Source organism: Camelus ferus, chromosome 18 (assembly GCF_009834535.1).
Source record: "Camelus ferus isolate YT-003-E chromosome 18, BCGSAC_Cfer_1.0, whole genome shotgun sequence".
Taxonomy (NCBI): domain Eukaryota; kingdom Metazoa; phylum Chordata; class Mammalia; order Artiodactyla; family Camelidae; genus Camelus; species Camelus ferus.
In genome coordinates, this window is record NC_045713.1 from 23245347 (window position 1) to 23260582 (window position 15236).

A 15236-nucleotide genomic window follows, 5' to 3' on the forward strand; every position below is an offset into this window, starting at 1 on the left:
AAAAAAAAAAAAAGACAGTGAGGTGAGCTAGCAGAGCAAGTCCAAAACTGAGTGAGGCAGAGGGCAGACTAATGACCTGCCCGAGCTTGGGATTGTTCCTGAGACTCTCTGGTTTTCACAGTGATGCCCGTAAAAGCGTGTCCACAATTAGGGAGAGTTGCTTCCTCTCCTGACAGTGCCCTCCGCCCGGCTCCAGGCGAAGTTTGGTCTCCAGTTCCTTGCCTTTGGAACTTGGGTCCCAGATCCCAGTCACCCAGCCCCTAATGGGGAAGGATGTTCAAAGATGAACCTGGCCTACCCCCAGAGCTGGCCTTTTTAGGGTGTAGGACGTTGTGGGGGGTAATGGAAACATTATCAAATGCCATGGGCCTTTGGCTCCATGTTACCATGGAAACAGACCATGGCTTGCCCATGGCGAGCGACCTTGTCGTTGCTTCTGTATGTGCTCTTAGGTATTGTGCTGGAGCTACTTATAACCCAGCGGAAGGGAGTCCCAGGGGAGGGCCGTCGTTCTGCTTAATTGTTCCGGGGGGAAGGAGGAAAATTGTGTCCCAAAGAAAAAGAAAGAGGAGAAAAGGGACGGAAAACAAAATAAAACAAAAGCACATGAATAAATCCTTCTGAAAATCTCCTCCCAAATGCGTTTTTGCATTTTTAGGACCATGTGTACTCCGCAGTATTTGTTCTCGAATTTCATCTTGGGGGTTTTATCTAGACATTATAACCTTTTCTTAAAATCTTTTTAAGGGACTGTTAATTCCCTTCATATCCTCTGCAGAGCTTTATCTATAGTTGGTTCATATGCCATTGGAGATTTTGGAATTCTGGACCGACACAAGCTGTTTTGTGAATTTTCTACCCCTACAATGGCCTTTGATGAAATTCTGGATCCTTGATTTGGAAGCTTTCGAATTCTGTGAACCAACATAACCTTTTCATTGGATTTGATACAGTGTCATCAACTTTATAATTTACCAAATAAGGATGTTTAAAACCCTAACCATTGGGCTAAATGTTTACCACCACTGTCACTCTATAAAATAGAGGGTGTTGTAAGAGCTAAAAAGAAATACTATAACCGATACTATATTTGATCACCTACCATGTGTGAGATACATTAACCTTACTCCTCAAAGCATAGGTGATTGGCCAGTTCCATCAGCCTCACCTGGAAATGAGTTAGGAATGCAGAATCTCAGACCCTTCCCCAGACCTACTGAACCAGCTCCTACAGTTTGATGAGGTGCCCAGGAGCTGTGAATGGGTGTGAAAGCTATAGAAGCCTTCCTCTAGAGAAGTGTGACTCCACTCATGGGACTTTGTTACTAATGCAGAATCTCAGGTCCTACTCAGACCTGTGATCAGATCAGACTCTCTGAGGGTGAGAGGCCCAGCAATCTGTGTTTCAACATGCTCTCTAGATGACTTACTAACACTAAAGTGTGACAACCTCTGGTCTAAAGGGAGAGATCTTTCATTATCCTCATTTTTACAGATAAGGAAAAAAATGAGTCAATGGGAGGACAAGTCATTTCTCCCAAGTACTGAGTAAGTGACCATGAGAGGGTTTGAACCTAGGATGTATGAATCTGGAGTCCCTAGACTTAACCATGATGCTACACCACCACCATCTCTTTAACCTGTTCTCCACTGCACTTAGCGCCCTCTAAAACCGCTCACATTTTTTATTCATTTTCTAGCTCTCCGTCCAACTCTGGAAGGTAAGCTCCTTGGAAGTTCCAGGTATATCCGGCTTGCTCATTGTTGTTTTGCCATTTGCCATTGCCAGAAACTCCAGCAAGCACCAGTGTCCCCGGAGGGCTGTGAGACCACAGCTGGCTGGGCTCCACCCCAGAGCGTCTGATTCAGCAGGTCCTGGGTGGGGCCCGAGACTCTGCATTTCCGACAAGCTCCCAGGTGATGCTGCTCGCGCTGCTGATCTGTAGGCCTCACTCGGATTAGAGAGAGCTTATGCTGTTGTTCAAAGGCAACAGAAGTGTGGCTGTGTGCGCAAGGGGGAGGGCCTGCCCACCATTTACTTCGTGCTTCTTGCTGCCCTTGGTCGCCTGGCATCCCACACACTTTGTAAACTTCGCCTCATTAATCTTCCCCGCCCCGGGAGGGCCTGTGTGACGGACACCGGTGCCTTTATTTCACAGATGGAGAGGCAGCAGTGCTGAGGGAATGTGACGGGCCCAAGGTCACATGGCGAGTCTCCTGAATGAACCCAGAATAGAAACACCGCCGCCTGCCACAAAGCCCTGCTCCTCTCGCTCCCGTGAACCGTCGAGCCCCCAGGCCTGCAAGGCCTCCCCCTCTCTTCTCTATCAATGCCCACTTGCGCTGCCTCCAAAGTTAGCTTGGTCTCTTTAACCCCACCCACGGGAGACCCAGGTTCAAGGTTAGCACTGAGCACCTTTTGAGTTTCTTGTAACTTGGACTCTGGAATGATTCTAAGTCAAAAGCAATTAATTATAGAAACATTCATCCTGCAAAGAGCTGCTCGAGTCTGGTGTCTTTGCTGCGAGACGCTGTCCAGGTTCTCCCTGTTCTCTTTCTCTGCACGCCTTCAGAGCTCGTGCATTCATTTCCACGGACAAGTTGATCATCAGAGACGCTTATTGCAGATCCAGATGCCCAGACACCAACTCAGTCCTAGAGACCAGAATCTGTGGGTGGGGAGTCCAAGCACCCATCTCACTAACAAGTTCTTCAGGTGATTTTGATGCAAACTTAACCTGGAAAATTCCTAAGTAGGGGAGGTGGACGAGCTTTCAGGGGTACTGATAGCCCTCTTTCCCAGAAATGTGGTAAACAATCAGGATGGATGTGGCTCGGGGTTGGGGGATGGCTTGGATTGCATTCTCTAAGCCGCATTCTTTGGTTCTCATAGGACAGGATTTAAATCAACAGAGGATGGACTGGGTAGGCGGGTTCCTGGTTCTTCATTAGGCAGAGAATGTTTCTCCATCTGGTTGAGAGTCTGTCGCATTATATGACTCTAATGGGAGGTGTATTTTGGAATTTACGTAAAAGAAAATTTGGTTTAACCCATTTTGCTTTTCTCATTAGCCAGTACTCATCTGGAGGAATGGAAAAATCCATTTGGTTGAGTCAAAATGGTTGGAAATTGGCCATTGTAAGTGTTAAGACCGTCCACCATTTTTCTTTTTGATTGAACCGTGGTGTTAGTCTGCTTTTCAACTTAATGTTCATTGGAATATAGATAATTCCATGATGACGCCTGTTAACGGGCTCTGGGAACCTAAGCTACAGTGAAAGCGGCATCAAGATGGTCCTGCCGTCTGTGTAGACACAGAGGGATTCATTCTGACTGCTCCATGGTCATTTTCAGTATTTAGTCAACTGTCATGTATGATTCTATTTATATGAAATATCAGGAATAGTTAAATACAGTTAGGCAGGATGCATACTGGTGGTTGCCAAGGTCTGGGAGAGGGGGAAGATGGGGAGAGACTGCCCAAAGGGTATGTGGTTCCTTTCGGAGCACTGAAAACGTTTTGGAACTAGATAGAGGGGGTGGTGTCCCAACACTGCGAATGTACTAAATCTCACTGGGTTGTTAACCTTAATAGAGTTAGTTTTATGTTATGTGACTTTCACCTCAATCAAAAAATAATAAAGCCACATAACAAATAAAAATAATACAAACTCTAACCCAGTGCAGTGCCTCCTTCCTTTTTCTCAAAGAATTCACCCTAATTTTAATAACAGATTTTCTCTTTTGCTTCCATATTAAAGAAGTTCTTTTCCCTTTGCTCATTTATCCTCATAGTAAATAATAAGACGGGTATGAATCATCATCTGTACAGGCAGATGTAACTGAGCAGCATTTAAGATCCAGGAGCCATCTTTAGGTAGGAAGGGATGCGTGGAAGGTAAGATTTGGGCGTGTTGAGAAGTGCCTATGATTTTTTTATATGAAAAAGAGTTTCTGGGATGCTCTAAGATAGTCAACTTTAGATTCATCAAAATGGCAGCAGGCGTACTCTTTTGGGGCCGTTCCAATATACTTTGGTAGGTCTAGGCTCTTTCCACCCCCCCTCCTCCCCATCCCTTACACACACCTTGCCATAAATATACTTTGATTGATGGTACATTCAAAGTTCAAAGTAATCAGTTTGGATTCATTTTACTCTGATACAATAACGGATATCTGTTGAGTTCCTACTACAGGTCCCAAACTTCCCGTGTGTTATCTATTTTTGCATTCCTGCCACACCATGATGCAGGGGCTGTATCACACATTTTGGATGAAGAGACCAAGGCTCAGTGATCTTAACGACCTTGCCTGAGTTAACAAAGCTCATAAACATAGCAGAGCAGAGATTCGAACCCTGGGAAATCGGAACCCCAAAGCCTCTACTCCTAACATTTCATGACTGTAGTAGTGTTTCTTCAGTCTTCTTCGGTGGTCTCTGATGGGAGTTCTTGACGGATAGCTGTGTGGCCAGACTTCCCTGCAGGCACAAAGGGGCTTTTCTGCTCAAAACAATCAACCTTGTATTCTAAGCTGTAGGTTCTCCTAAAGGGTTTTAGGGTCAGACCTCAGTTCAGTCCAGCTCTACCGCTTACCAGCAGTTTGACCTCAGCCAAGCTCTACAAAACTGCTTTGCCCATGTTCTTCCTCTGTAAAAGGCTAGCAGGGCTTCACGAGAATTCAAAGAGGTGGCTTCTCTGAGAGCACCTACAGACTGCTGGGTCCGCAGGGCACTGCCCCCGCGCTCCCCTCCTGGTCCTCCGAGCCGCGGCCACAGTCTGTCAGTGTAGGCTCCTGGGTCCCCAGTCCTCTTTCTCCACGTTCTTAGCATCCACATGTGAATCTGATTTTTGTCACAAGGCAGCTATAAAACGGCTTTCTTTTGGTGTTACTATTTTTTTTTTTATCCTCTGCTTTTTAAAACATCATGTTTATAGTCCCAAGATGGACTCTCCCTCAGTCCTGCACACAGTCCACTCCCTTCCTTGGCCCTGTCTGCCTGAGCAGTGAGACTGCAGCTTCAGGATGGCCATTCCTGGGAGGCGATATTCTGCCAGCCCCAGGATTAAGGACCCTGGAATAGCCTGGTCACTGGGCGGTCCCAGTGTGGGAGGTGCTTGTTTTGGCTTGAGACGATCCACATTTCTATAATTAGGGCCCAAGATGCTGTGGTTGTTACACTGACTGCACATTGTTACCTACGAGTGTGGCAGAATGGCCTGATTTTACTTCCTCATAATTAAAGTATTCTGAGCAACAGTATGAGTTTTGACCTGAAAGAAGTTATTAGGATAATCTGAGCTTTTCCAGCAAAACCATACCCCCAGACATGCATTCAGTTAAAACCTCTGGTGACAAGGATTAGTCTCTCTCCCTGTTCCCTTCCTCCCTCCTTCCTTTCTCTCTCCCTCTTTCCCTGTTAGAAAGAAATGTGTTGAGACATCATTAGGCCTATATTCATTATTTTAAGAAGTGAACTACAACACTGAAAACTGTGTTAAGTGATCAGACTGAAGTTGGCATCTCAGTGTCTGCCTCTGTAAGTCTTAGAAGGGCTCAGTTTGCAACAGCACACATCATCCAGTTGTAGGTGAGGTGTTCAGGGCATCTTTTTCTGCATAAGGACCAGTCTCCTTTCAGGCGGGTAGATCTGGATCAAGAGCCTAAGGATAATTCTCTCTGAGACATCTCTCAGTCTCTCCCTCTCTGTTTCGCTCTCATTTTGTTGTGAAACACTGACCTCAGATATGGTTGTCCTCTTGCAAATTTTATAAGAAGGTTACTGAATCATTTATTTTTCTTCTTGATTTCCCAGTGTCCCACCGTAGCTGTGACTCGGTGAGTCACAGCTGTCAAGCTCTGTCTCATGTTTTTCATCTTAGAGGGGGGTCCCAGTTGGAAGACTATGCTTTGCATCCTGAGCTGTAGAACTGAGTTGGGTCTGGAAGTGACTGGTGGTTATTTGTTCTTTTAGAAGGAAGTAGCAGAGTCTAGGTCTTTCTCTGCAAGCTTCTTAGTGTGTTCAAGGCCATGGGGACCCTGGTTCTTGATTCAGTCTTCTGGTATCTGTTGTTATGTACAGTCACGGCACACCAGCCTCTGCTGGGCAGGGAAGGGGATTGAAGGTAGGGGGTGAAGTTGATTGCTGGCTTAGGAGATACATGGCATTGTCCTCAGCAAGCGGAGAAATGTGTCGCAAGTGTGAGAGCAAGAGGAATTTGCTCAGTGGGTAGCGGACTGGGCCAGTTCAACCCAAGTCATACGGCCTGAGAGTAAAGAGGGGCCTGGAGAGTGGATCCCTGTGGGTTTAATCTTGTCCTGACAGTCACCCTGGTTGTGACCTTGAGCAAGTTCCTCCCATCCCCTGGGCCTCGGTTTCCTCTTCTGACCGAAGATGGAGGGGCGAGCGTAGTGTTACAGGGAGACGGGATCGGCCAGATGCCGCGGTATTTTTATTAGGAGGTGAACGTCCCCCTTTCTGATCTTCCCTAGTTGGGACAACCAACAGTTCCGTTTCACACCAGACGGGTCTCCCCTGCCCTCTGGGCTCTCAGTTCTTTGCCGTCTGCCATCTCTTCCTACCTCTTTCCCTTCATCCTCCAAATTTCAACACCCTGGTACTCAGCCTGTTAGAATCTTCCAGCTCAGGACCCCCAACAATGCCCTGACTCGTAACAGTTACGATTTCCACCTTCACAAACCTAATTAGGGAAACAATAGGTTTTATTGTGCTGGCATTTGTTCCACAACCATATTATCTCTTCCCCTTTTGATGCCTCGGTCCCTCCATTTAAAACCTGCTCCTTTGGTCTAAGGGCTGTAACTCTGGAAGCTCCTGAAGCTACAATATTAAGAGGAACTTAACGCGCAAATACCTGCTTTCAAGAGCCAGGTGACACCATCTTGGAAATAAGGTCATACCAAACTAGGTTTCCTTCAACAGCTTTATAGACGTATAATTTACATAACATAACATTTACTGATTTTAATTTTAAAACTCAATTATCTTTAGAAAATTTACAGTCTAAATTGAGAACATTTCCCTCTCCCTAAAAGTATCCTGCCCTCATACCCATTTGCAGTCAATCTCTTTTTCCACCCTCTGCCTCAGGCAATCACTAATCTACATTGTTTGCAGCAGGACTAGTCATAATAGGCAAAAGTTAGAAACAATCCAAACGTCCATCAACTGGTGAGTAGATAAAACTCGCGTGTTTGCAGCAGGACTAGTCATAATAGGCAAAAGTTAGAAACAATCCAAACTTCCATCAACTGGTGAGTAGATAAAACTCGCGATACCTGTGCAAGAGGATACAATTCAGCAAAAACAAACTACAAAGAGCTTAACAAAACACCAGAATACTAATACAAGCTGCTGTGCGGATGGACCTCACAAAACATCGTGCACGCATCCTGCTGAGCGAGAGAAGTCAGATGCAGAAGACCATATGTTGCAGGGCAGACTGTTTCCAGTGCTTCCCCCTAGGCAAATGCACCTCAACTTCCTGTTCTAGGAGCCCCAGCGACTTGCTTTTCCATTCTGTCTGCAGAGGGAAGAAATCCAAGAAGGAGATGGTGGCTTAGCTTGAACCAGATAAAAAGATCCATCACTCCTTTCCTTACCTGGGTCTTGCCTGACATCTCAAAGCCCCCTGGGGACCGAGCTCCATTTATAAGTTAATATGCTGGAGAATATATACCATGTCTGCTGGGACCTGGTGGCAGGCAGGGATGTTTAAGCTGATCATTTGTTTTAAACATAAGCCATTTGTAATGCGTGATTCATCTGCTGCGAGAAGGTACTTGGCATCTTTTTCATATACCGTGATTCAAATTGTGACAACATTCATAGCTCAGAAGGGGAAAAAAATAATCAGAGGTTTATTCATCAGAATTTTCACAGATTCCACGTTTATGGAATTGAAGATGACACCATCTTAGCCTGTTTTAAACTGTCATCCTGGGGCGGAGGATGCTGGGGTGCGGATGTAAGCAAAACAAAGACAAACCAAAAAATTAAGTTGTTTTAGAAGTGGACAGACCCACGTCTCCTACATGTCATGCAGTATTTTCATGGACACCGTCTTTCATTTTCTTTTTTGTACGTTTCTTCTGTTTATAAAATAATGTATACTTGTGGAGGAAAAGTTAGGAAAAAAAGGAAAAAAATCTATATAAGAAACTATCCCCTTGTTAAACTCTGGCTACGGTGGACACCTCCTCGCATCGTTCTGGTGGATTCCCTTTGTATTTATTTATTTTTTCTGTGTGTATGTGAGTACTCAGATATTTAATTGGGCTTAAACTACATATATTACAGTGCCCTGCTATTGCCACTTGACATTTTAATATGAACATTTTCTTCCACATCATTGAATATTCTTCAGGAAGATAAACTTAATGGTCCACAATAGCCCAACATTGGGGTGTGCCATCACACTTAAACCATTCTCCATTGGTTACACACTAATATTGTTCTAGGTTTTGTTTTGTTTTGTTTTGTTTTTTGCTTTACTGTTAAAAGCTGCAGTGAAAATTTTTGAACAGAGATCTTTGAGCACATCGCTACTTCCTTTGGACGAGCTCTTTAAGGTGCAATGATTGGCTCAAGGGGCAGACATAAAGAATTGCAGTTGTCACTGTTGATTTCTATACCTTCTCCAGTGTTTGATAATTCTTTGTTCTTAGAAGCGAGGAATAAGAACTGTCCCAGCACACAGAAATGGTTTGACCAATGATGAGAGGTAGGTGGTAGTCCGTGGTCTTCCACTGAGATATGGTTCATCACTCATGGAAGCATATACATCATAAAGTGATTAAAACACCCCTCTCCCTATTTAAAAAAATTTCTACAACCATTATGAGTCATGCTGTCAAAACATCCCAGTAAACCAGATATTATCATCAGCATCCCTGGAGAAGATCTGGCTCTCCTGGCCCCTCCTGTGCTGCTGTGGCGATGCCCATAGTCCTTGGTGAGTCATGGTTGTGTCTTTGCTGCTTTCGTTTCTAGCTGTGATCTTGCCATAGTCTCTCCCGGGGCTCCCTTGACCCTCTGGCCTTTTTATGCATCATGGTCTGGTGATCTCCCAGTTCCCTGGTGACAGGCACAGTGGGTCTTTTCAGGAAGGTCTGGAAATCTTCCTTCTCCTCTCCATCCATGAAATGCTCTCCCATGTCAGTCACTTTCCTTACACGACTTCAGCGTACGTTCCTTCTTCTCTGAGATGAGCTCTTAGCCACAGTCTCATTCTCAGGGAACATTTCCTTGTGTTTCTGTTGTTGTTATTTCTTTGTTTTAGTGAGAAACTCTTCTCTCTTCTGAAGCTAAACTTAAACTTGGTAAGTGTCTGATTATTGCCAAATTTGTCCCCTACTATAGTCTCATATATGAACACCCTCTAAATATTATTAACATGGAGTTAGGTACTACTTTCTAGGCAGTTTTAGTCCAAGTTGCACTCAATGTAGGGTGGATGGATAGAGGGATGGGGAGATGGGTGGACAAGTTGATAGACGGATAGATAGATGGATGAATGGTATGTTCCAGGTCCCACCACCTAAAGCCTACTTTAGGTACTGAGAAGAAAATAGCTAATTAGTTGAAACAGTTGATTAATGACACCACCAGTTCCCTGGAACTTGAATTCCAATCAGAGTTTTAGCAATGCTTGTCTCCCAAATTGTTGCTTTCCTTGCCTTACCAATTAGGGAGGGACAGGTTTGGGAAAACAGCCTCAGCTGTTATGTCACACACAGCTACTATCTGCTATGAATTATAGTGGAAATAATAGGCTCACTCATGATATAAAAATTTAATGTATCCAAGAGCATCATTATCAAGTGAAGAGAATGACCAGCACACCTATTACGTCTTCTGAGAGTTTTTAATGGCTAGGAATGTAGTGTACTTACTATGGATGGCCCATGAACTTCATGCAATATACCTGTCTCTGTCTTTTTGTAGACCCAAAGTTTTGCTCTTTGTGATAAAGACTCTTGCACGGGCAGTGTGGCAGAATGGTTGTGGGAGAGGAGACGACCGTGGAGTCAGTTTTCTGAGTTCTTATGACAAATCTGTCATTTGATGGTCACGTGACAAAGGGTCATTGTTTCCTCTTCTGTGCCGTGGAGATCCTAACCCCCGAAACATGGTGGTGGCTTGAGGATGGAGGAACACAACACGCATACGTGATTAAGGGAGGGTCTGTCACACAGTAAATAAGTGTCGGGAGGTGGTGTGTAATCCTGTGTCAGTATAATATTATTATTATTATTATTCAACAGTGAAGTTCAGTAGTAGGAGACACTGAGGAAATATGGTGGGTTTATTGATTTCCTGTTGTTTCCTGGTGTATCGACTGATCACAAAGTTGGTGACTTAACGCAACAGAAATGTATTCTCTTGCCAGTCCAGATGACAGAAATCAGCATCCCAAATCAGCATCACTGGGTTATGATGAAGATGTTGGCAGAGCCTGCTCCCCCCTGGAGGCTCTTTGCTTCTTCCGGTTTCTGGCGGCTGCTGGCATTTACTGGCTTGTGGGAGCATCACTCCAATTTATGCCTCCTTCTTCGCAGGACCTTCTCTTCTGAAAGTTTCACACCTCCCTCTGCCTCTCTCTTTTAAGGATACTTGCCATTGGATGTAGGACCCACCCTGATCATCCAGAATAATCTCCCCGTCTAAAGATCCTTCATCACACCTGCAAAGACCCTTTTTTTCCTTATAAAGTAACGTTTACCATCTACAGAGAATAGGACCTGATATCCATGGGCAGCTGTTACTCAGCATAATATAGTAGGTTAGAAATGAAATTTGATTTCCCATTTCTCAAAGATCGTCTTGCAGGTTTTATCATGTAGCCTACAAAACCGATGCCAGTCTCCTGGAGGACGTTTTCTGAGCAGTGCTTTTTGTTTTCTGCAAGCTCCTTGCCCCTTTCCCCTTTAATATCTGAGTAAAGCTTATTTTATGAATAAAAATGCCTGCAGGAAAAAGTGCTTATTGACCATCTGTGGGTCGATATGTAATATTTATATTTCACTGAATCTTCACGCTGTATTTCAGGTTTTGCTCCTCTTGTCAATTTTGAAATGATCTGTGCTAATTCTGTATTGGGAGAACCTGGGCCTTCTTTACCGGCTTAATTTCATCTTCTCATTCCATGAAAAGCCTTTCTTATCACCCCAGGGCTTGCCAAAGGATGTTTTTTCACTGACAAGGCATAATATAGTTAGTCGATGATATATTTGTTGTAAAAAAAAAAATTCTTTTTCCATTGTAGTCCAAACTTAAATTTCCCTAGTGTTCATTTGCTTTCTCTAATTTTGAGTGCACTTAAAAATACATTTGCAGTCACGATTGCCTGGGTAGGTTATAAATCCTAGATATTAGAATTTTTATGCTTTAGAAATAATAAATGAGGGCTTACCAATTAAAGATAAAAAATTACTTGGCTGGGCATAGTAGAATATTTTATCAGTATTATTAAAATTTAAGGGCAGCTGAAATGCCACAGGAATCTTTGTACAACATTTTAGTTTAAAAAGTTGGCTTAGGGGTAACTTACGTTCTTTTCTTCAATTTTACATCAAACAGGATATTATATAAATTTAAAAAAAGACAGCAGCACTCTTGTTCAATTGATTCAAATATAGAACTTTTCCCCTGGTGTAGCCTCATATGATTTTACCCTTTATATTTAGAAATCACTTTTCTTTGTATCTTGGGTTCCTAATAATACAGTTTTTGTGTTCTCAAACTAATGCTGATATCATACATGGAATAAATAACCTCATGTATTTATTATGAAACAAAAGCTTTTAAAAACGTAAGTATTTTTATCTGGAAGCGTGTCTGCTGCTTACAGAAGACTATTTTGTGGATGATCACAATAGATTTTTCACTCTGATTTTTGTTTTTCTCTGTTTTTTTCATTATCATTCTTTTTTTTTTTAGTCCATTATTCTTAACAGCTCCTCGGAGCTCTGGTTTATTCTCTGTAGGTCATTGTGACTTCTTTGCAGCATCATCACAATTCTCCGTAGCTTCATAAATAACCTCTCTGAAAACTGATGATTTCTAGAGAGTAACGTGGAATCCTAGGTAGGCACTAAAAAAAAAAAAAAAAAATCAAATAAAAGATGGCCTTTTCAGAAGGTGATCCTATTGGGAGAAGCAGAATTCTGCATCCTGCACAAACAAATTAATACTTAAGTCGTGTGCATTTTTAGGCAGTCATTTGCAAAATGGTGTGGACTTAATGGCAGATTAAAACAACTACCCGCTGGGATGTTTCAAAAAAAACAAAACCCTCCAATTAAGATGGATCTGTGAGAATGTGAAATCAACCCGCCATATCGCTGAGTACCTCCCACATGACACAAAAGGGGGCAAGAAGACTCAGGAACGTCTCAGTCCCGAGAACCGTGTAGTCTACAGTGACGGTTCTCCGTGGAGGTGAGAAGGGAGACGGTTTTGCCCACCAAGAGGACCCTGGGCAGGATCCAGAGACATCCTTGGTTGTCACAACCAGGGGCATGGTGCTGCTGACACCTAGTGGGTAGAGGCCAGAGGTGCTGCCCCAGAGTCCAGTGCCCTGGACTGCCCCTCACAACACAGAATGTCAACAGTTCTGAGCAGGCAACATTCTGATCCAGAGAAAGAGAAGCACACGGAGACAGAGTGTTTCTATTCCAAGCCAGTCACCATAATGTCCAGCCTGTTTGAGGGGTTCTGAGGAGCAGAGAGACTCCTGTGGGTTATGCAGGGGTGGGATGTGAAGGTCAGACGTCACGCTAGATGGGCAGAGAGAGCATGCAGGCATTTCACAAAGAGAAACGGCAACACTAGCATGGTGTTCATCATTCTTACTAATGAGTATGGCGCATACGCTGACCAGTTAGAGCAGATGCACGCCCTTGGAGCACGGCTTACTGGCCTTAGGTCAGCCTTGGGACAACTGTCCAATCTTGGTAGAACTGATCTGGTGTAAACTGGAATGGGTTTATCTCTTTGAGGCCCTTGAGTAAGAAATTGTGGCTTGATTTGATAGGCAGAGCGGGCTGTGAAACCATCCAAAACTTTTGCATTAAGGAGTTTCAAAGAAAGTTCTTTTCACCCCACTTCTGCCCACCTTGTCAGTGTATTTCTTGGAAGGTGTTAGGTGTATAATTGAATCTTCTCATAGGAATGTCCCATGGCAGTATAGGGCAAAGTCCCATGACTGTGGCTTTGAATGATGTCTCGTACAGAAATGCAGTATTTCTGATAGCAGGCACAGGTGCTGGCAGGGCAGGAGATAAATGTGAAGATGACAGCAGTATTTTAAAGAGTTTAATTTGGAGGCTATATGTACAGCGATTTGGAATGAGAAGGAACAAGAAAGGAAGACCTTTTTAATTGTTTATAGACAGTGGGGTTAGAAATTAAGGGACATGTACTGGGGTAGAATCAGTATAATCTAATCTCTCTCATCTTCTAGTAAGTGATTTGACAAAAGCGGGTAAATGCATGGGAGGATTGAAATAATTCACATAAAGTACCTGACCCAGGGAAGGAGTGATTTTGAACTTGAGAGACATTTGGTAAAGGTGTGATTATTAACTAATCAGTTATACCTAATATTTCTCATCTTCCAGTAACTGAATTGTTACAAAGGTGTATGTATGGATACAGTGAAATAATTCACAAAGAATACTTGGCCCGGGAATGGAGTGATTTTGAACCCAATATCTGGTATATTCCAATTTGCCAGTCACTGGATGGTGGAAAGTAACCTTTGAATTCTTCATTATCATGAAGATGATAATAAATTACCTGTAGTTCCAGAGCTTCTCCTGTATGGTTTACATGCGATAATGCATATGAAGCATTGGGAACATTGCTTGGAATCTTATAAGTGCTCAATAAATGAGTATAGTAAATATTATTTATAATATTTATGCCATATGTAGATTCAAATAGAGAAATCAAAGTTAACCCTGAGATAGTGAGTGTTTGTCACTGTAGTAATAAAGGTGTACTAAGGAAGTCAGATGGGGCGGTCAGTTTTGAGATGAGAGATGGAAAGAAGTCAGTTTTACATGCCCAGATTTTGACATAAATGCAGCACACATCAATGCAAAATGCTTAATGGGCATTTGGAGGATATAGCTAATATCTGAGAGACCAAAGCAAGGTATGCTGGTTTGGAAATCTGTGTAGAGTGAGAATTTGAATTGGGAAGTGTGAAAGAAAGTTTCTATATCAGTTCTTTTAGTTTCCCTTGTTTGTTGTTCACTTTTCTAAACTCCTTTGGGCCTCAGAGAAGCCATGAGACACAATTCCAGCCAATGAAAATGTATCAGTCAGCTCTTGCCACCATAGTGCTGTATAACAAACTGTCCTAAAAAAAACAATGACTCATATAAATATATATTTCTTATGAATGGATCTGTGGGTCTGCAGTGATATATGAGTGCAGTTTGGTTGGTCCAGACTGGATTGCAGACTCCGAGCTATGTGTTGAGTCTAGATCGCCCCAAGATGTCTTTCATCCTCTTTGGACTTGAGACTTCCTGGGGTATATTCTTTTCCTGGTGGATTACGTGAGGAAAAGAGGGCAAGGCCAGTTGTGAAAGCACATTTTAAGCTTCTGCCCATACCACATCTCCTAACATTCCAGTGACGGGAGCAAGTTGTGTGGCCAAACCCAAGGTCAAGTGTCAACATGTCCTCCATGAACCCATGGTAGAGATGTGATTCTTATTACATTACAGAGGAGAGAGGGATCAGGACCAACTCTATCACAGAGACAGAAAGGAATATGCTGGAGGCAGGTTTTTTTGAGAAGGCTTGTGTGTTCTTGAAAAAAAGAGACAGAAGAAGCACCCAGCACTGCTTCCTTGCCCTTCTCCTTGGTCCCTGTGTGGACTTGCTGACGGGTACTGTGGCATCCTTCTGTGGTCATAATGAAGAGACCAACAGCATCATGGAGACACCATCTTGACCTTGTCCAGCGTTGAAGCCAGGGCAGAAACTGCCTGCGTTCAGATTTATTGACGTTTAAGCCCTGAAGTCATGTTTTCTGTTACTTACAGTGAAAAGCAATTCTGCTGACACAGTCAGGGTAAGAGAAAGAAGAAAAGCAGAAATTGAAGCTGAACCTTGGGTTCCCCCTCATTTAGAGTATGGGAGGGGCATGGTGCCCGGCATGAAATACACACTGTAGAAATGTTTGTTTCCTTGAAT

General features: G+C 43.3%; 1 protein-coding gene across 1 annotated transcript in view; it reads left to right on the forward strand.

Moving 5' to 3' along the window:
* The window catches only part of RBFOX1 (RNA binding fox-1 homolog 1), a 1962586-nt gene that overhangs the window by 647270 nt on the left and 1300080 nt on the right, over nucleotides 1–15236 (forward strand). The gene's annotated exons all lie outside the window — the stretch shown is intronic.